Source organism: Glycine max, chromosome 1 (genome assembly GCF_000004515.6).
Source record: "Glycine max cultivar Williams 82 chromosome 1, Glycine_max_v4.0, whole genome shotgun sequence".
NCBI classification, from domain to species: Eukaryota; Viridiplantae; Streptophyta; class Magnoliopsida; order Fabales; family Fabaceae; genus Glycine; species Glycine max.
Genome location: NC_016088.4, coordinates 18,447,383 through 18,470,058, shown reverse-complemented (window position 1 = coordinate 18,470,058; position 22,676 = coordinate 18,447,383). Strand labels below are relative to the sequence as shown.

The 22,676-nt window shown below is 33.5% G+C and overlaps 1 long non-coding RNA gene across 1 annotated transcript; it reads right to left on the bottom strand.

Moving 5' to 3' along the window:
* Positions 1-10,348: 10,348 nt before the first annotated feature.
* Positions 10,349-10,848, bottom strand: LOC106794592 (uncharacterized). Its single transcript, XR_001382736.3, has 3 exons — positions 10,790-10,848; positions 10,592-10,687; positions 10,349-10,510 (listed from the first exon to the last, which is right to left on the bottom strand). It is a non-coding gene; the product is annotated as an uncharacterized lncRNA (long non-coding RNA).
* Between the last annotated feature and the right edge of the window lie 11,828 nt (positions 10,849-22,676).

Here is a 22,676-nt window from a genome sequence, read left to right as displayed (position 1 = left end):
ATGCTAGCAGCTTAAAAACTAAATGAGAAATCTGCTACTTTCAACTGAGGCAAAAAATATAAGTTAGTCTCATTTGTGTCCCAAATCTGCTATGGTACCTCCCTTTTCCTGCTGCATCCCAAATCTCAAACATTTTTCATGCATATCCCGAACCAAAATTGATTATCTTTCCATCTTCCCCATAAGGAAATAGGAGAGGGTATTGCAAAGCTAGACAACTAGAATGTAATTCATGGATCCTTTGTAATTGTCCATGCTGAGTTTCAACAATAATATCTCTTTTTGAATTTGCATCAAAATCGCCTGGTCTGAAGGAGTCATACACATATGTTGTTCCTTAACACAAATTTTAGAATTAACTGTCATATTGAAGAGAAGCAAATAAGAAAATGATATCAGGTTTTCTAACACAACAAGTAATTTTATACCTTAGTTTTAGGGTACCACAGAAATATGAAAAACGCCAACTTAGCTTCACTATACATTGAGACCCTTCATGAAGAAAGTAATTCAAAAATAAGAAATCATAAACTTTTTTTTGGTAATAAGCAGATCTCAGTATAAACTTTTTTTATCAATAAGAAATCCCTATGGATTACATGCTTCCATGGCAATATATAAGGGATTGGGCCAATGATGCAACATACTGCCTCTATCACAAAAGAAACATTAATTTGTCAGTCACTATGGAATTTTGTAAGCCATAAACAATAACATATGGGTAGAGGAAAAGAAGGAATGTTGTTGTATGATATATACTTACAATAGTTACACACTTACATGCCTTTTTGATGAAATATTTGCATTTTTGCAATTCCTTGTAAACATCACCTTTGGGTGCATACTCTAAAATCAAATAAACTCGTTCCTGCAATAGATAATTCATAAATCATAAATAGGGAAGTATCCCAAAATCAGGACACGCATGGAGTTCCAAGATTAAAAACCAAAACTTCATTTAGGCATCTCACTAAACACATAACTTACAACCCATTTCACCAACAATGTAACCGCATGACCATTAATGCTTCCTAAAAGGAAAATGGTTTTCTTTGTTATCACCACCTACACACACCAGGAACCTCAAAGAAAAATCTCAATGTTCACTCCCGGCATTACAACATAAAAAAGAGTCTTCTGCTAGAGCATACATAATAATAACAACAACAACAACAACAACAACAACAACAACAACAATAATAATAGTAATAATAATTAAAGTAAACAAATAAACAACACAAACTAAGAGAGAGTAGGAAAAAAACCGTACATACTTACCAACAACCCCATGCTTTCTTAGCATTTGTGTAACAATCAACACCAAGTCAGTAGCTATGACACCATCTCGTAGTTTGCCTAATAATTTGAACCCAACAACACCTGGTAAGACCATGCTCGTGGGCTGCAAAAATATGAGATAAATAAATATTTCTTACAATAGCTCCTCCATTGGTCAAAACCACGCAGGTCTATACATCATTACAAACAACATGCATACTGTTAAAAGAAATTCGAAGATACTCAGAGAATAAATTAATTTCATTCTCTAATTTTAAAAATAACTCAAAGGGTTCTATAACAAATTAACATGTTAGTTTTACCTGGCCAAGCATTGTAACTTTTGCTTCTATTTCACCAACTCCCCATCCAGCAATACCCAGGCCATCAATCATAGTTGTGTGTGAATCAGTTCTCGTCATTTGTGTTGAACACAACTCTACCAAGGTATTATAAATTAACCTGCAAAATTAAAATCACAAAACTTGATTCAGAAGACAAATTTGAATCACGGGATGAATTTTTTTTCATTGCATGTAAAATTAAAATTATTCTAAATATAAAAGTATCACCAACTCTCTCACATACTGTCAAAACAGCCACCAAAATCCTGGAATAGAGAGAATATGAAAAAAATAGTCTTTAATATATCCCAACATTTTATTTTTATACGTGGTAGCATGAGAAATAATCAGAATCCAAACACAACTATTTTCCATGTTTGCTATGGTGGCACGCCAAAGACAGTTCACTCATGCCTTCCCCTGCATTGGTAAAAAGCAATTATCCAGGTAAATTCTCTAATTTTAAAAGTAACTCAGAGGGTTCTATAACAAATTAGCATGTTAGTTTTACCTACACAAATTAAGAGAGAGAAGAAAGAAGACATGTGTCATCACAACATACAAAAGGGCCTTCAGCTAGCGTCTACATAATAATAATAATAATAATAACAACAACAACAACAACAATAATTAAAAAAAACAAAAAATAACACAAAAATCACTGCACAACGAAATTAAAATGGAATATTGAATTAGGAAAAAAGATCACATGCCTTAAAAATCACCGTACAACAAAATTAAAATGAAATATTGAATTAGGCAAAAAAAAAAATAAACCTGACTCTCTAAGACCACAGGTTCTACCAACGAGATTGCTCAAACCTGAAATTACAATCAACAAATTAGCTAGATTGAATTACTATGATAGCACACTTTTACAAATTACAAAGCAAGACGGGTGCCATTAATCATTGCATCAAAATAATCTTCAACACACCAAACGAAAGAAGATATCAGCAATGAGCATCCCATGTATTCCCACAATTAGTTTAAACTTTATCACAATTTAAAATACAAAATTTAGATACATTCAAAAGATCTTAGTAGCACAAAACATAATGTTTTCCTATGTTACAGGTTTTGCCTTAAAATTGATATAGTTCATAGTTACAATCTAGGAATCACACCGTCAAAAAGTTAGCACATAATACCTATTATATAATCGATTGATCATGACAAAACTTTAACGAATAAAATAAGATGTGTTACTGTGTCGGAGATTAAAGTATATAATACCTATTATATAATTATGTATACTATAAAATTTAATTTAACAATTGACTAAAAGATATGCAGACATCCTGGAGATATATATTATGTTGACCAACAAGGGAGAAAAAAATACCTCAATTTCAAAAACTCCATGTGCAGCATCCCCAGCTCCATCTTGCCCAGCTCCATCTTGTTGAGGTATATATCCACCAGCATTATATTGAGAAGTCAAATCATTGCGTGTTCGCTTCCCTGACGGCCTCGTGAAGAAGTCCTGCATCTTTTTAAAGCATCAATAACATCTAAATGTAATGGATTTAAGCTCAGGTTTGACATTCTAGACCAAAATACCTATAAAATGTTTTGCAACAACAGTAACAATGTTTGTTGGCTTTATAAAATAACTCTACCATGATGAGGTCTCTTCAAATTTTGACAACAGAGGAAGCATTCTTCTATCAGACCTAACTGACTTGTTTACCTGTGTATTAGAAGTTCCTTTGTCTGCCTCATCCCTCCCTTCCACATAAGCTACAGTTCCACACCATCATTACATTACTGCAAAGCGATTTGATTAAACACTTTATCTTGAATTTAAATAAAACTCACCAACATTGACATCAAGTGGAGACCTTTGGTTCATCCAAGGAGAAGGAGGTTGTTGTAGAAGATTATAAAGACAATATCAATGTACACTTAAACATGGTTATCAAATAATTTAAACAGAAGAGTTTGGGCACTGTAGAATAGCTACAGATTCAGATTAAATCAATTGCATAAGCCAATAATGGCATTTTAGAAACTTAAACATAGTTATCAATAGCACACTATAGAGCAATCATGGGCCACTACAAAGTGTATGAGATGAGAACGTAGTAATGTCTTGGAACATAATACCTGCAGTAGCAAAAAATAAAATTAAAAACATTAGGGTGTGTTTGGTTTGTATTTTCATATTCTATTTTCATTTCTTGTTTTCATTTTTTGAAAACTATTTTCATTTTCAAAAGATTAGAATTCTGAAAATATGGTTGGTTTGACTTCTTGTTTTCTGTTTTTAGGAAATAAAAACATTGAAAATTTATGATATATTGACTTCTTGTCTTTTTTGTATTTTTAAATTTGCTTAAAATTACATTCATTGTCATCTCATTTTCATTTTACCCAAAATGAGGTTCCTGTTTTCAACTGAAAGCATTGAAAGCGAAATTTTATTGTTTTCATTTTCTGGTTGTTTTCTGTTTTCATTTTCACTTAAAATGTTTTCAAAAATCCAATCAAACACATTTTCATCATCATTTTCTGTTTTCAGTGAAAATGAAAACAGAAAATAGGCAAACCAAACACCCCCTTAGCTACCAAGCTGCGTTGAAAATGTTCATATCCTTCTTATTGTCATGCTAGAAAAAAACAGCAACAGTACCGACAACAGAAATGTTTTTGCCCTTGTACCGCTTAATGAACAAATCTATTGTGTCCTTAAATGCTTAGGATCAAGCAATAGAGTAGTAATGTCTTGGAACATAATACCTGTTGTAGCAAAAAATAAAATAAAAAACATTAGATACCAAGCTGCAATGTAAATGAAATAAAAAAATGAAACCTTCATAATTTTTTTATAAAATAAATTACTTAGCCACACTTTAGAGTAGTAATGTCTTGGAACATAATACCTACCGTAGCAAAAAAATAAAATAAAAAACATTAGATACCAAGCTACAGTGAAAATGAAATACAAAATGAAACCTCCGAAGAAGACTTTCAGAAGAAAAAGAAAGCCACTAAATAGGCAACATAAAACTATCATCAAATTTTATTTGCTCTATCAGATGTGTTTTATCAATAGAAAAGAAGATGTATAATGAGGAAACATAATTAAACAAAGCAAATCTTAGGACCTTCATAAATTGAATAAATCTTATCTAACAATCACATAGTGAGAGCATCACTTAAATAACGAAATTGTAGTTAAAGGACATCCCATCAAAGATATTCAATTGGTTTGGAAATTTTGGAGATTGCATAATTTAGTTTCCAGTAGCCAAATCACCATGTCAAGAAGAGGTCCAAGGCGATCCCCAAAGCTAAGCTACATAATTGTTGCTTCACAATCTGATTCTTGATCTATTAGAACTATTGGCATAGGAACACTATTAGGATTGTCACCAGATTGCTGCATAGTAAGAATTATCCAATCAAACATCACAAAAATATATCTACATAAAAGCATGGCATACATAAAAGCATGGTATATGTAATGAATAATTAACAAAAGCTCAGATTGTTGCCAAATACATTTGTCAATTATAGCAGTCACTATCTTAGACCAGCATAACTATTGGCATAGGAACACTATCAGGATTGTCACCAGAATGTTGCGCAGTAAGAATTATCCAGTCAAACATCACAAAAATATATGAACATAAAAGCATGGCATACATAAAAGCAGGGCATATGTAATGAATAATTAACAAAAGCTCAGGTTGTTGGCAAATACATTTATCAATTATAGCAGTCACTATCTTAGACCAGCATAAACACCACCACCAACAATAGGGGTGAAAATATCAACCAAGAAAAAGAAAAGCGAGATATTATTGAAAAAGTAAAGCATGCATAGTTCCATTCTTAAATACCATATCAGGCAGCCAAGATCAATGTCACCACCGGAAAAAATGACTATTGGTTAAGAAGAACACATGCATAACAACAGACAAAAATAAAACCTTGCAAATAGAGACAAACAGTAATGAAACAAACATGCATAACAGCAAAAGGGAAAAAAACTTGCCTGTTGGATGCTTCTTCGTCGATAGCCTGGTAAGCGGGAAAATAAAAAAGGAACGAAAAATAAAGTGGAAAAAATCAGTAAGAAAAAATAACTATTAGTTAAGAAGAAAACATGCATAACAATAAACAAAATTAAAACCTTGCAAATAGAGACAAATAGTAACGAAACAAACATGCACAACAACAAAAGGAGAAAAAACTTGCCTGCTAGATGCTTCTTCGTCGATAGTGCCTACTGGATGCTTCTTCGTCGATAGCCTGGTAAGCGGGAAAATACAAAAGGAACCAAAAACAAAGTGGAAAAATCAGTAAGAAAAAATAACTATCAGTTAAGAAGAAAACATGCATAACAACAAAAACTCAATAGAAAACCAAAGCAAAACTGGAAGAGATGGACCACAAAAATGAAGAAGAAAGAATGCACGGAGGAAACCTCGTGTAGCAAACAGAAAATGAAAAACCTCAGCAAGTGGAAAACTCAACAGGAAATAAAAGCAAAAACTGGAAATGAAGCTGGAAGAAGAAAGAAAGAAAACGAAGGAAGCATATTGAAGTTGGTGAGGAGATCACGCAAACAGAGGTAGCAGGAGTTGGTGAGGACACGACGGGTGAAGGGTGAAGGTTGAAAAAGAAGGCACATGGAGCAACCAACAGAGGTGGAAGTGTGACGCGGAAATGACTAAAAAACCAACAAAAGTGCCATGTGTCACAGCCTTATATAGGGGCATTTTTGGCTTTTCTAAGTATTTTTCTTTTATTAGATAGTATATAGATATATAAATATAGGGATCCCACACATTTTTTTTTAGAGCTAGCAAGTTACACCAAAAATATTTAACAGAAAAATCAATAAACTCTTTGTTTTAACAGATTTAATATAATGATATTACTGTTGATCTCCGTGCGTGCATGGCAACATGTTGATGACTTCAACATTCAACAACATCATTCCTTACTCGTGCAGGGGTGGAACTGTGTATTGTCGCCCCCCCTGAGAATTTTTTTTACTTAATATCTACAAAGAAAAAAACCACTGCCCCGCTTCTAATATATGTATAGGGTATGCAGAGTATGCAACTTTTATCTTTTACTAAGAAACAATCCGATTTATTTATTTGTTTCATTATAAGAAACAAAAGTTTTTCTTTTTAGGGAAAAAAGCTTTTATCTTAAAAGTTTTTTATATTTAAAAAAATATATCTTTTTTTATTTTATCTTTAAAACACAAAATAGCTTTTATCTAATAAATATTATCCAAAGGATTTCACCGATAAGCAGAAGGTTAACTTGAAGATTCAATTACAACATTATGAAATTGATTATATATTAAAATATTCTAAATTTCTAGATATATCCACACTTTCTGAGTTATGAAAAGTATTATCATCTTCAAGAAGATCCACAATTTATCGTATAATTGATAGAGTAATTAGTCTTGTGTTAACTCTTCTAATTTCAATTACTTTCATAGAACCTGCTTTTTCACCTATGATGCTTGTGAAAACAAGGCTTCACAATAAAATGGAAGATGAATTTCTTGCTAATACTTTAACAATTTATTAAAAATATATTCCAAAGACATTCACAACCGAATAAATCATGAAAGAGTTTTTAAAAAAAAATCAAGAATTGAAAAGAAATTGTTGTAGAATTGTTGTAATTTTTCAAAAGTATAGTATGCTGATTAAAAATAAAAATATAGATGTAGAATTGTTGTAATCAAGAATCAAAAATTACAGTATAATATGCTGATTAAAAATAAAAATATAGATGTAGAATTGTTGTAATTTTTTTACATATTTTGTATATTTTAAATTGCAATAAATTATTTTTAAAGAAATTAAATTAAAAAATGACTTTGACAAATAGCCACAAATTATAACATTATTAGCATAAAGAATGACAGGAATTAAAAATAGTTTTTCAAAAATTTGAAGGACTAATAGAAATAAATTCTTTTTTGAAGGACTAAGATAAATAATTATCCAACTTTAAAGGAATAAAAACATATTTAAATCCTCTTTATTTTGTCTACCATGTGAAATATTTTCCTGATTTCGTCCCTGTACTCGTGGTTCTAGAATTGTCATCTCAAAGTGAAATAAGGAAATAGGCATAATGTAGTTCTTGGGATTTTAATATTTTGGGACATTCAGGATTTGTTCCCTCCCTCATTCCATCACATGTATCCTCTATTCCCCATTCATCTTCTACCATTCCTGTCGCGAATTCATCGCAATAAGAACTCCATCTCGACAACCTGAAACCATCGCCAATGACACCTCGTCCTCGGCATCATCGTCGCGATCACTGTGCGAGGATGTGGGAAGATGAATGAAAAATTCATTCTAGTGATGTGTGAGAGAAGAAATAGGAGAGAGAGAAATAAGTGGGAAAGATAGAAATATAGTTTCTTATTTAAATTAAAAGTAAATTACAATACACACACATATTTAAGTATATGTTTGTTTGCCAAAAAAAGGAACCCTTTTGTATTTTAATTGCTTAAATATGTGGTATATCTCTCCCAAATCAAAGACAATTTTGGTGGAAAATCTCTCCCAAATAATGAAGACCATTCAAAGACAATTTTGGCGGAAAATCTCTCCCAAATCGCACATCGTACAATTGCCACAAACATATCACCGCCCTTGGATTCTAATCACTCCTGAACTTTCATCACATCATTGGCATCATTTACGACCACATTAAGCGCATGATAAAAATCTAGAAAATGGACTTTAAACCCCTTTGAATGTGTGAAGGCACGTTAAGCATGAACAATGTGACACTGAATGCCAAAACTAAATAGTTAGAGTTTGAATTTGTTGACCTATAACAATAAAATCTTCTATGTTACTTTCTATGTTAAATTAATTTTTAGGTCTCTAAATTATTTGGCAATTTTTAATTAGGTTTTAAAATTATTTTCTTATTTCAATGGGGTTCCTAAACTTGTATTTGCTTTTTTAATTAGGTCCCTGGTGGGATCTAATTAAAAAACAAATACAAGTTTTAAGACCCAACTATGGACCTAATTTAAAAAACACATGCAACTTCAAGATCCAATTAAAAAAATGGTTTAGGGGCATATTTAAGTATGACAAATAATTTAGTAACCTAGTTAAAAATTCTCAAAGTCTATGCAAGATAGTATTATCACCTGGCAAGTTGAGAATACTTAGTTTTAACTGATAGAGTTTCATAAATGAGAATAATGGCTTGGAAAGCTAAAAATACTAGCATGCATGTTAAGTCAAAAGACATTTATGTCTTAAGATGAATCAGGAGCCTTAAAATTTTGATTAAATGCAAATAAATACAAAGGTTAAAAATTGTGTCTTATGCGATATCAGACTATGTGATGGAAGCTTGCTTGTGGGGCTTTTATGGAGGCTGGATCTTTGAGCTTCAATGAGGTCCTTTAATGGTGATTTTCCACCATGGAGATGCAGCGGAAGACAAAGGAGAAGAGGTGAGAGGAGGCGCCATCCACTAGGGAATAAGCCATGGAAGAAGAAGCTTCACCACCAAGATGAGCCTTGGATAAGAAGCTTGGAAGGATGCTTCAATGGAGGAAAAGAAAGAGGGAGAGAAAGAGAGAGGGGGGAGCATGAAATTGAAGGAAAAAAAGGGAGAGAAGTTGAACTTTGAGTTGTGTCTCACAAGACTCTCATTCATCAAAGTTACAACAAGTGTTACACATGCTTCTATTTATAGACTAGGTAGCTTCCTTGAGAAGCTTTCTTGAGAAAACTTCCTTGAGAAGCTTCTTTGAGAAAACTTCCTTGAGAAGCTAGAGCTTAGCTACACACACCCCTCTCATAACTAAGCTCACCTCCTTGAGAAGCTTCCTTAAGAAGATTCCTTAAGAAGCACTATTAGAAAATATGCTTTCTACATTGGTTATTTATGACTTTCAACATCGGTTTTTCAACCGATGTTGAAAGTACCGACGTTGATAGTATTATCGTTAACATCGGTTTTTCAAAAACCGATGTTAACGTAAAATTACCAACATCGGTTATATAAATAACCGATGTGGCTAATATGAATTACACCCAGAAAATGTATATTAATGTTGAAAGTTAACATCGGTTTTTACAAAAAACCGATGTTAACGAATGTGTTACTGTTGACAGTTAACATCGGTTTTTTAAAAAAACCGATGTAAACCCACGTTAACATCGGTTGTTAACATCGGTTTTTTATAAAAAAACCGATGTTAACGAATGTGTTATTATTGACAGTTAACATCGGTTTTTTATAAAAACCGATGTTAACGAATGTGTTACTATTGACAGTTAACATCGGTTTTTATAAAAAACCGATGTTAACGAATGTGTTACTATTGAATTTTAACATCGGTTTTTTACAGAAAACCGATGTTAACGAATGTGTTATTATTGACAGTTAACATCGGTTTTTTCAAAAAACCGATGTTAACGAATGTGTTGCTATTGACAGTTAACATCGGTTTTTCTATAAAAAAACCGATGTTAACCCACGTTAACATCGGTTTTTATAAAAAACCGATGTTGTTTTCAGGAATTTTTTTATATAATGTCTTTGTTTTTACAAAAAAACCAAAATTTAACCTATAAATTTAAAATCAGACCACACAGCACACAACATATATCATTTGCATTCAGTTTTCAAATAGATTTTAGCAAAAAACTAGCTATCAACAAAGGTTGTTTAATGTTAAGATGAAACAACAATTGTAAAAAATGTAATGCAAAGTACGTAAACTAATTAATTAACCTAAAGTTACATAGTTGCCTAACATCCTATGTTTGATTTCTAACTTTTAGATAATACTGTGCCCACTGTATGCGAAGTGCCTTGAATCTCTCTGCTTCCAATGGTCTAACTTCATTAAAATACTGCATGATCAAATAAAAAAATAAATTAATAATGTAATAACAATTATAAAAAAACCAAATTTGTTTGTAATAAACAATTACCGTCTCCCAATTATTCCTGAAAGATCCTAAGATTATCGTGGACATGCAGTGCATCACGTAGTAGCCACATTCAGTGATTCCTTTTTGTCTATTACACTAAATACATAATGAAATTTGGATATTAATTAAACGTTAACTACAATTAGTGTACACACACATAAAATATATATAAGTAAAACTTTTATTTAAATCACGTACCTTAACAACAATTCACCTAGCAGCAGCCTTGGATTTCGGTTGTGGAGTATCATCAAGTCCTTTCAAAGCACTAGTGTTGAATATAAGGAACATTAAAATATTGATGTTATTGAGTTATGCCAATGAAAATGTATTGAAAACAATACGGACCTGTTAATTATTCCCTTAAGGTAGTTGTCTGGCCTGTTATGCAAAGAACAAAACCAGACAACTAGGTTTTCCTTAGGTAGAATGACGACCATTTGCCAGTGTCCACTGCAGTAGAGACGAATATGGGTTATTGTAGTAGTATAGATTATTTAAATTCAATTATTGTGTTTAACTTACCTATTCAGATAGGCTCCAAGGTAAACATCTCGTTTTGAACTCTGTATCCAACTCTTGATGTAACTTTCGGATTCAAATTGTGATTGCCCAGATCTCTGAATGGACTGTGGCTCGAGGAATCCATACACATCAGAATTCCCCGCTCGCACACTTGTGTCAGTCAGATGGCTGTGTTGTTAAGTCAAAGTTAATTATGTATGAATTTAAAACAATTACTTTGGTAATTAATAGTAATCTAAAATGACTTACAGAATCCACAACTGTATAACAGATATGCTGAGACATTGACCACCATGTGCAATTTCAGAGAGATCTTCGTGCTTTATTTACAACGGGAAGTTTTGATTAAACACCCCGAATATGGTAGCATCCCACATAACCTGGAGCGGCTTCAAAAACAGTTGTGGGATGGTCAATGTCATCAGGTACAGGGGATCATCGACCTCTTCATCCGGGCTCTCTGGAGGTTTTGTTGGAGACACAGCTGCCTATTGATAAAACATAGTTAATTAGAAAGTTTTGATTACAGTGAACAAATTAATTGAAAAAAATAAATATATAATCAGAGTAAAATACTTGTTCTGATAAACGCTTCACAAGATGTGTTGGCCAAGCAAGGAAAGTGTTAAGTGTCTGTCCCACTAAGGTAACCTCGTCAGTGGGTACAGGAACGAGAGCCTCTGTATCTTTAACCTCCTCAACACCAACCTTGACTTGGCCATGCAACAAAGGGATGTTGTGAACTGTTGTGGATCCCTCGTAAAGTCTTCCTAGGGCAACCAAGCGGGAAGGATTTTCTTCAATATATAGGCCGCATTTGTCTGAGTCACCCGTCCCTGGATCGTTCCCTGAGGGAACAACACAACTCTCCTTTGTGCTAACACGAGGACCTGAGGGACCAACCTCTGGCTCTAGAGGTAGTGCAATTCCCTGTGATTGCATCTGAGACTGAAACTGGGACTGCATCAGGCTGAAGGATTCCATCATCTTTCGAGTCACTTTTTATGTGATTGACTCCTCCAGTTGGTCTCTGATTTGTTGGGTCAGCTGTTCTAGGTCTTCAAGAGGCATGGAGGAAGAACTGCGGGATGTTCGTGAAGCTGATCCAAAGTATTGCTTTATGGTGACACCGGCTCCAATAGCACGAACACGGCCAGGGTGCTCTGGTCGCCCAATGGCAGCAGTCAGGATATCCTGACGTCCATGAGGGACGAACGATCCCTGTGACGCCTGCTCGTCCAAAGAATCCTGTACCGAACACATATTTGTCCAAGGAATTCACAAAATACACAAAGATAATTACAATTATTAATTAAAAATGACTTACAATCCTGTCAGCTATTTCCTTTGCTGCCTCAAACGTCATCTGTCCAGTTTTCTTCGTGCGGGCCATCTTCCATTTCACGTGGCGTCTGATGGGAGATGGAGGGTCAATGATTCCCTCAGTGCTTCCAGACTGGGCAGCTTCTTCCAGTCTTTTCTTTGTCTTCTCAGCCATGAGCTTTTCTTCTAAATATTCATAACCCCCACGAGACAATACGTGGGGGGCAGTGTTTTGCTTCTGGGAGGCCTATGCCTTTTTCCGTACATCCTGCAAAAGTATAACATTAATGAAAATGATTATTACAATAAATTATAAGAAGTGATTTTGTTGTGGAAAACAACTAAAATGACAAAGTACATACCTCTCACGAGGGGTCTCTGCGAGTCTGACAAAACTGAGTCCATTTCTCCTTGCTAATGCCATATTTTTCACAGACAATGTCGTTCGCACCGTCCTTGTCGACTGCAAGTGCCCATTTCCTAGTCAAGTCAGATTTAAACTGCCTCCAGCGCTCGCCGACAATCTGAATAATTTTCTTCTTTGTCCTACTATCAGAAGCTTCAGGGATTTGAAATTCCGCCTGACAGACAATAAATTAGGTTTTATTGTAAGTAAATAACAAATTTAGACTATTAAAGAAAATCAACGAAGAAAACTCAAATACCTGAATATCCTCCCATATCAAATCCTTCTAAGTAGTAGGGACTTCCTTCCAGGTGTCATATGTCACGTCGACCTTATCACGAGCGACAATCCCCAAATATGTTCTTAATTTCTTCTTGTGGGGACCGTCGGCCTTGCCGGTAGCAGGATCGACGTTGACCACAGGTCTTTCTGCCCCAGGTGGTCTAGTGGCCAATGATCGTAGCCGTGTCGCCTTGCGTGTCCGCTTCAACGTAGATGGAGACGCATCAGCGTCTGCAGGAGGAGGAGGAAGAGGAGGAGGAGGTGAGGCAGGTGGAGTAGCCATGGTCCTTTAAAGAGAAAAAGTTGAGTTAGTTAATATTATCAAAAAACACTGTAGAGTTATGTAAATGAATGTACCGAAATGAAATATTATATTAGAAAATTACGTTAGACGATGTAAATTAATTCTCCTTCATCATGATCATTACGATTAGCATGAACGTCGTCAGCTTCTTCTTCTCCGACGTTGTTAGAAGTCATTTGCATAGACAAAGGACTAACATAAGTGTCCATGTATGAATCATCATCTTCTACATTAACACCAATTGTTTTCCCGTTTAGAACCACAGACCACCTTTCATCACAAGGGTCTTGCACATAAAATACTTGCTTAGCTTGTTCTGCCATGATGAAAGGGTCATTCTGGTAAGCTAGTTTCTTTAAGTCTACTAATGTAAATCCTACATCATCAGTTCGCACACCGGTGTTGCTGTCAACCCACTTACATTTGAAAACACAAACAGTAAATGTTCATGCTGAACTATGTATGGCAAAACTTCATTACTGTTATTCAATACATACAAGTGAGCTTGTAACAAATCTTCTACACTTGGAGTGATAACATGCAGTCCTCTTGAACCCTTACCGCCCACTCTGTCATCATGGAGAGACTCAGGAAGGCCAACAGGTTTAGCCTTTTCAATGTACTCTGAACAAAATTCAACGGCTTCTTCTGCGATGTACCTTTCAACAATAGATGCTTCTGGACGATGTAGATTCTTGGTATACCCTTTTAAGATCTTCATGTAGTGCTCAACCAGGTACATCCAGCGCAGATAAATAGGACCACAACATTTGATTTCTCTGACCAAGTGAACAATTAAGTGGACCATGATGTCAAAGAAAGCAGGAGGAAAATACATCTCCAACTAGCACAGTATAATTACAGCCTCGTTTTCCAAGTCATCAAACTTGACCGGATCAAGGACTTTGCTACATATGGCATTGAAGAAAAAGCACAGGCGAGTTATGGCTAACCTGACTTTGTTAGGCAAAATGTCTCGTATGGCCACGGCTAACAATTGTTGCATCAACACGTGACAATCATGAGACTTTAACCCCACCAGTTTAAGCTCCTTGTACTGCACAAGGCTCTTAATATTTGAAGAGTATCCTTGTGGTACTTTAACCTGGCGCAGACACTGGCACAAACTGATCTTCTCCTTTCTGGATAAAGTATGACAAGCTGGAGGCAAGTATATTTTTTTACCATCAGACCTTGGATGCAACTGCGATCGTATGCCCATGTCAGCTAGATCTTGACGGGTATTTAGACCATCTTTCGTCTTGCCCTGAATGTTAAGGAGTGTCCTAATGACACTGTCACATACATTTTTCTCTACATGCATAACATCAATACAATGTCTAACATCTAGATCAGACCAGTACGGAAGATCAAAGAAAATGGACCTTTTCTTCCATATGCAACTCTTACTTTTATCCTTCTTTTGGGTCTTTCCAAATACAGTATTTAGGTGTTCAACCCGCTGGAAGACCTGCTCACCAGTTAACGGTGTCCGCGCTCTTAACTTCCATTAAAAGCTTTTTTCAATCTTCTGTAAGGGTGATGAGCTTTTAGAAAACGGCGATGTCTAGTGTACACTGTTTTTCTACCATGTTTCAGTTGTATGTAGCTTGTGTCTTCTTCACAGATGGGGCATGCAAGATGACCCTTAACACTGTAACCGTTGAGATTCCCATATGCTGGAAAGTCATTAATGGTACAAAATAGCATTGCACGCATTTGAAAAGTCTCCTTGCGAAACCCATCAAACACTAAAACCCCCTCATCCCACAACTTTCTCAGGTCTTCAATCAACGGACTTAGATAAATATCAATGTCATTTCCTGGTTGTCTTGGGCCTGATATCATCATAGACAACATCATGTATTTTCGCTTCATGCACAACCAAGGCGGAAAATTGTAAATTACTAGTAGAACTGGCCATGAACTGTGTTGAGTGTTTAAATTGCCATATGGATTCATTCCATCACTGGCTAGTCCAAGTCTAAGATTTCTTGCCTCTTTGCCGAAATTCAGATACAAACTATCAATCTTCCTCCACTGGGAGCAATCAGCTGGATGACGGACCATTCCATCAGATTTTCTCCCATTTGCATGCCAGGTAAGATCTTTTGCGTCGTCCTCATTAGCAAATAAATGCTTAAACCTTGGAATGATGGGAAGATACCACAACACCTTCGCTGGAGGGCCCTTCTTTGAGTTTTCATCAGAACTGCAGTCCTCATCATCCTTCACCTTGTACCGTGACGCCCCACACCTAGGGCATTTTGACATTTCTTCAAATTCATGTTTGTACAGTATGCAATCATTAGGGCAAGCATGAATCTTCTGATACTCCATACCCATCGGACACAATATCTTCTTTGCCTGATAGTAGCTTTTAGGCAATGTGTTATCCTGTGGAAGCAGATCGTGCACTATTTGAAGCAATGAAGTAAAGCTTTTGTCACTCCATCCATATCTGGCCTTGACATTAACCAGACTTAACACCGCCGACAATAGCGTCAAGGAATTGTTGCACCCCGAATACAAAGGCTTCTTTGAGTCACCCTGCAATCTTTCATACACAGGGGCATGTGCTTGCTGGAAAGACTCTTGTCCAAGGTCACGAATCATATCCTCCAAGCGATCTCCCATTTCTACATCAAACGGTTCGGATTGTTGCCCACTCTGAATGTCTGTCATTTCACCATGCCATATCCACGTCGTATAATTTCTCTTAATTCCATCACACAACAGATGCTCTCGTATGTCATCCAGTATTTGTCGTCTTCCGTTCAAACAATTGATGCAAGGACAATAATATTTTCCATCTTCATCCGGTTGACCTCTTTGTGAAGCAAATTGTAAGAATTGCTCGACGCCTTCCTCATATTCTGGGCTGATGCGACTTTCATTCATCCAACTTCGATCCATCTAAGTAATAACTCGGTCATACTCTCAAAGTTATTCAATGCATGAAAATCTCACTTTTTTATTAAAGGTGTGACCCTATCCCATTCAGGAAGATCGTCTTTTATGGTAGCTTCATACATCAGGGTTAATTCTATTTTGTTAAATTTGACAAAATTTTGGCAGCATTTCGCATTGGTCTCCAAGTACACGACATGAAATCGGTGAAATTAACTTCCCGATAATCAAGTATGCACTCAGAGAACAACTAGAAATGCATTACCAAAATTTCATCAAATTAAACAAAATAATTTTAACCTTAACACATGAATCTACTATAAAAATATCAGTCTCCCCAAACTTTCCAAACGGACAATTCAAGATTGAATACAATGATTAATGCAAACTATCCGCAAGAATCATTGCATCCAATCTCAAACGGGAATCTAAGGTTCACTCATCATGAACACAATTTGTATAGCATATATCAATTGTCATTAATGGCAGTGAACACGTAATAAAAATATTCATTGGTAACAAACATTTGTACCTGTGATGATGAGTAGCACGGTCCAAAATGAAAGCAAGAATCAAAGAAATAATTGAATGAACACCTACATAAGACAATCTTGCGTATGATAAAAAAAAGAGTAAGATTAAGTATAATAAGCGCTCAGAAGATATGAGAACAATTTATTCTAAATTATATTAAATTTATTCTAGAAAGGAGAGTTCTTAAATTTAACACAATTTGACTCGAGATTCTGAAATTCGCATAACATGGGATATCGTGTTCATTTTGTACTTAATTTTGTTTTTGTTACTCGCAGGTGTCTTATGTTGGGTCAGTGGAAGGATTTCCAGTCTTGGACTGCTCTTCAGAAGTATCATGTATTACACTCATATTTACTTAGTTCTTACTATTAGTTTGTGGTTCATACTTAATGAATTCTCTTTCATTGGAAGGGAGTCATAAAATGATATTGGATACCAAGAACTATCTTTGAACTCTTAATTTCATAAAATTAAAAGAATTTTTCTCATCAGAGAAATGTGCTTTACTGTAGACATGTACTGACATTTGTTAAATACTGAAATGTATATGGCCATGCTGGGTTTTCAAGTGGTATCTTGGGGTGAAAGTTATTGATTGTGTATGGCTCTATTTATTGTGACATTTTCATGAATAATGACGTGAAATTCAAATCATCATATCTTATTCTAATGGAACTTTAAGGCTGATGTGACGTGAACTTCAAATCGATCTACTCGTGAATTAATTTTTTTTGTGATGTTTAAGTGCCTGAAGCAAATCATATAATAATATCATAAATCCAGTTCTATAAGTTATAAACTAAGTTCTTAGTTAAACTAAAATACCATAAATATATATATATATATATATATATATATTCATTAATGTGCGGGAAAAAAAAATCAAGCTAGTAATTTGGTGTGAATTAGAAGGAATACCAGGACTCCGTTTCAGTATAGCTGCATGGAGTGGAGAGTTTCCAAAGCACAGTGGAAGCTAGCTTCTCAACAGATAGCCTGTTTAACCAAGTATGATTAATTAATTAATTAATTAATTAATCAATTTATGTTCGTTGGAATAACTATAAAAAATAAAATAAAAAATTGTTACAGAGCAATCGTGAGCCAATAGCTATTTATTTATTATTTATTACTTTGGTGAGAGCGTAAAGAGGATTGTTTAGGAAATGAATTTCAGTTTTTCAAATGACATTGATGAAATTAAATAAAGTTAACTAACATTTTTTACTATTGTGAATTTATATTTTTTGGTTTATATTCGAGGCCAAACTAATAATTTTTTTATTGAAAAATATTTTAATTAAATTCAAAATTAAATAAGATTTTTTCTAATTTCAAAAAATCATGGTTCAACCATCCTAAAACTAACTAACAAAGAAACATAACAGTAGTTTAATTAAATTCATTAATTATATACTTATCGTGATGGGCATACACTAAAGTTATTTACTGCATCAAAATATATATATATATATATATATATATATATATATATATATATATATATATATATATATATATATATATATATAAATTAATACATTAAGATCAAATAAGCAGTATTCAATCAACGTTAATTAAGGGACGATAAAATGATACTTTTATTATTAAATATTAAACGTTTACTATTATTTATCTTAGGATACTGATTTAAAAATAAAAAAAAGTGTGAGTCTTTTTTTTTAAAACAGAAGTGGAGTTTTTTAATTAAGCTAAATAGACATGAAAAATAAAGAAATAAAGAAATAAAGAAATTTCTCCCTGTTTCTTTAGAGGTAGATGCAGAGTAAGTCAAACATAAATAAATTTTATAAAATGGTTGTTATACTAGTTAAAAAATTCAATTAACTAAAAAATAAAATGGAAAGGTAATTGATAATCATGGCTTAATAGAAAATGATAGTATGTCACTATATATCACCTTATCCATATAAAATTTAACGACATAGCATCACTTTGGCAAATAATTATGTATAAATTAATTTTAAATTATCGTAGCATCACAATGTTATATTTAATTTATGTATAAATTAATTTTAATTTATATAAAAAGGCAGTCCAGGTGTATTCTGTCATTTGATGAGAATATCTAATTAGCATCACTCTGGCAAATAATTTAGTTAACTAGTAAAGATAAATTATATAAATGTGGTTATATTAACAAATAGAAATAGCATTGAAATGGAGTTCAATTGTTCAATTCGTAGATACTTACTTGATTATAGGGAAAACAACGAACTTGAGGAGGTGGGACCAACGGGCATCCACATGCACCTGAAACATCAAGTTAGTAAAAATTAAATGGCATCTACAATTTTTACCTAACAGACCACAAAGCAAACTGCATCAAGTTCAATAATTAGTTGTCAAACATTCCACTTTCCTAAACCCAATAGCTAGGCCCAAAAGCCTATATCAAGAATATCCTAATAAAGGATGAACCTTGTTACAACCACGAAGCACCGGATGATAACCTAAGATTTGCCAGAGGTAGTGATTGTTATGAGAATCGCCTTTAGAGGAATTTCCCACCTCACCGTGTGTAAGAAACACCAAAATAACAAAATTGAGAGTGGTATAAATAGGACGAAAATGCCTAAGTATAATCTCTTTTGGTATTTTACATTATACTTATATCTATTTCACACACCATTCGTAGCACCAGCAAGTGGAACCAACAAATAAGCATTTTGATGGCTGTTAATTTTAAACAAGTAGCACACATATTATCAGGGAGCACTGATATATCTTGGGAAATTAAATTGCTAATTTCAGAGGCAAGGAGCCCTGGAACCTTCGCTATCACATATTTAACAAAACACATCAGTTATTTTAGTTTTACTTTTGTAGTTTGTTAACTTAGGAGCATCATCGGGTTAACATTGTAAGAGATAACGAACAAACCTGCTTCGTGGTGTTGTATTTGTTGGCAAACTCTTTGTCAATATTATCTGACTCCAGATCAATGGCTAAATCAATTTTGAATTTTGAATTTTTAGGTTTCAACCTTACCTACGCAATAATAAAAAAAATAAACACAAAAGACGGACTTAACATGATTCCTTCTTTTTCCTCCAAAAAAAATACTATTCAACAAACATACCTCTTCGCATTGTTCATCCAACGGGTACGGTCGCCGACAAGGTCCCGAGGAAAGCTGCAGCAAAACGTATAGCTAAAAGCAACAAAGAAATGTTAGTTTGAAAAGAAAAAAAATGCAGAATCGATTCGAACAAGCATTATATACACGTGACAAAAGCGTAACAAAATTCGGTTAGCGTTATCGACCCTCACCCGCGGCCACTCCTTGTCCTCGTGGTCCCTGCTACGCGTGGTCCCTGCTATGCTTCCAACACAAAATCAATATAAGAATGGTAGAAAAATGAAACTGCACAGCAAAACAAGGAAGAGATAAAACCGCATTTCACTTACCTAGGTTTCACCAAGTTTCAAGGAAGCACCATTTTTGTGGTGGCGAGAGCATGAGAGAGAGAGACTGCGTGAAAAGATTTGGGGTTTAGGTTTTGCTAAAACATCAATTTTACTAAATCACAGGTTATTTTATTTTTTTTAGTAATAAAGGATTTTTTTTTGACAAAATATATAAGAATCCTTTAATTTAATATGAATATTTCTATAATTATTCAATCAAGCATGGGGAAATGATTCAATCGAGGATACACGACAGTGCTATATATTTTATCACATAAATGATCCACAAAATGCCTTTTTTTTATTTGTGGGGATTTTTTTATGCATTTGAAACTATATGTTTATTTCTGAAAGTTTTGGGGAAAAATATTGTCCTTGGTATATGTTACTTTAAGTAATAAAAGTTATATATTTAAATTTTATTATTCGACATATACTTTATATGATTTTTTCTTCTAAATAATAATAAGAAACATAAATATTTTCATATATTAAATGTTATAATAATATTTTAAAAAAATTATAAAAAATGAAAAGTCATACATGTAATTAAAGTCCAACAATGAATATATCATTTATCATATTATTTAAGTTGATTATATATTATTTTAATAAATATAATATTTCATATTTTCTTTTTGAAGTCTTTTCTTTGGGTAACGTTTTATTTAGTGAACTTGACATATATTTCATATTTGTTAGTAACCCTGCGGCAAATTGCTCAAACTAGGTCCCTTTTAGAAACTAATTCCCAAAAAGGGGCTGTTTTGAAACTTTTTCCAGGGGGTCTGTTTTTGAGGGGGACTCGCCAGTGGAGTTGGCGAGTTGCTGTCCATGTGGCGGTTCCCGCCACTCGTACTGGCAAAATGCTTTTTTACGGAAAAACTCTAAATTTAAAGACTTAAAACATAATTTTCGTGTCTCATGAAAATATTTTTATTTTTGTTCTGAAAATTTTGTTTAGAAATAATGAAAATATCATTTTTTTTTAAATCCTACAAATATATGAGATAACTATAATTATTTAAATTAAACCACTGTAACATATATTTTCAATAAATCAAATTAATATATACAAATATTTTAATTTATTTTTAATTTAAAGATAATACGATAACATAAATATAGTAGGATTTCATAGAATTTTTAAACAATATTCTCCATTTACCTTTTTATGAAGATTTTTTTGAATTCATTTTAAAAATTTATTTTAATTTTTAAATGTTTACCTTTTGAATTTATTATTGTTTATTAATTATTATTTTTTTAATTAAAATATAATTAATAACGCAATATATGTTTTTTTTTAAATATATAAATAATTAAAAAAAAGTTTATATTAACATCGGTTTTTTCAAAAACCGATGTTAACTAATGTTAACATCGGTTTTTGAAAAACGGATGTTAACTAATGATGTTAACATCGATTTTTCAAAAACCGATGTTAATGTGTATGCATTAACATCGATTTTTTGGAAAACTGATGTTAAGAATAATACTTTATTTACAAATATGCCACCGCGTTTAACTTAACATCGGTTTTGTCCAAAACCGATGTTAATAAACTGATGTTAAAACTGCTTTTTGTAGTAGTGAAGCTAGAGCTTAGCTACACATGTGACACCCTCTACCCCTCATCTATATACTAACAAAGGAATAAAAATTCAAATATTAATTAAAAGTATTTTTTTTTTACATTTTTAAATACAAGTCTTTCAAAGGGATAAAAGGTTCACAATCACTTTCTTCTACATCATTTTTAAAATTGTCCAAATAAATAATAAAGTCATCGGCTCAAACAAGGCCGTCTGAGACTTCATAGAATTAATATAAAACCTTATATCCCAATGTCACATCCTATCAGAGTGTTGTGTCTCGACGTCCTTCAGCACAATATTCCTTAAAGCAGTTCACCTAGTCATCTGCTCCCCCGAACACAAAGTTCAAGATCATCACAGGATCCAAACACAAACAACAAACCGGGAGTGAGTTATCACATTCCTAACTAATAGAGAAACAAGACAACTAGATATACATATCATATAAACCAAATAAAACTTACTTACACGTAATTCATGTAATTCTACCACTTTGTCATTCAAAGTTCACTTTTCATCCATCAATCACACTTTTCAATCATCAATCACATTACACAAGAATCACACGCTCTGATCAAGACATAATAACACCTCAATTTCATAATAAATAATTAGCAAGCGCATGAGACAGTTATGCTAAGACTCAAGCCTATATGCAATGTGGTACCATGTCAGTGAAAAACCACCCTGGGGCGCTTAGGAGTACATAACAAGACACACCACACAATGAGTTTGTCAGGTCACTCTCACTAAGTAAGATCATAGGGA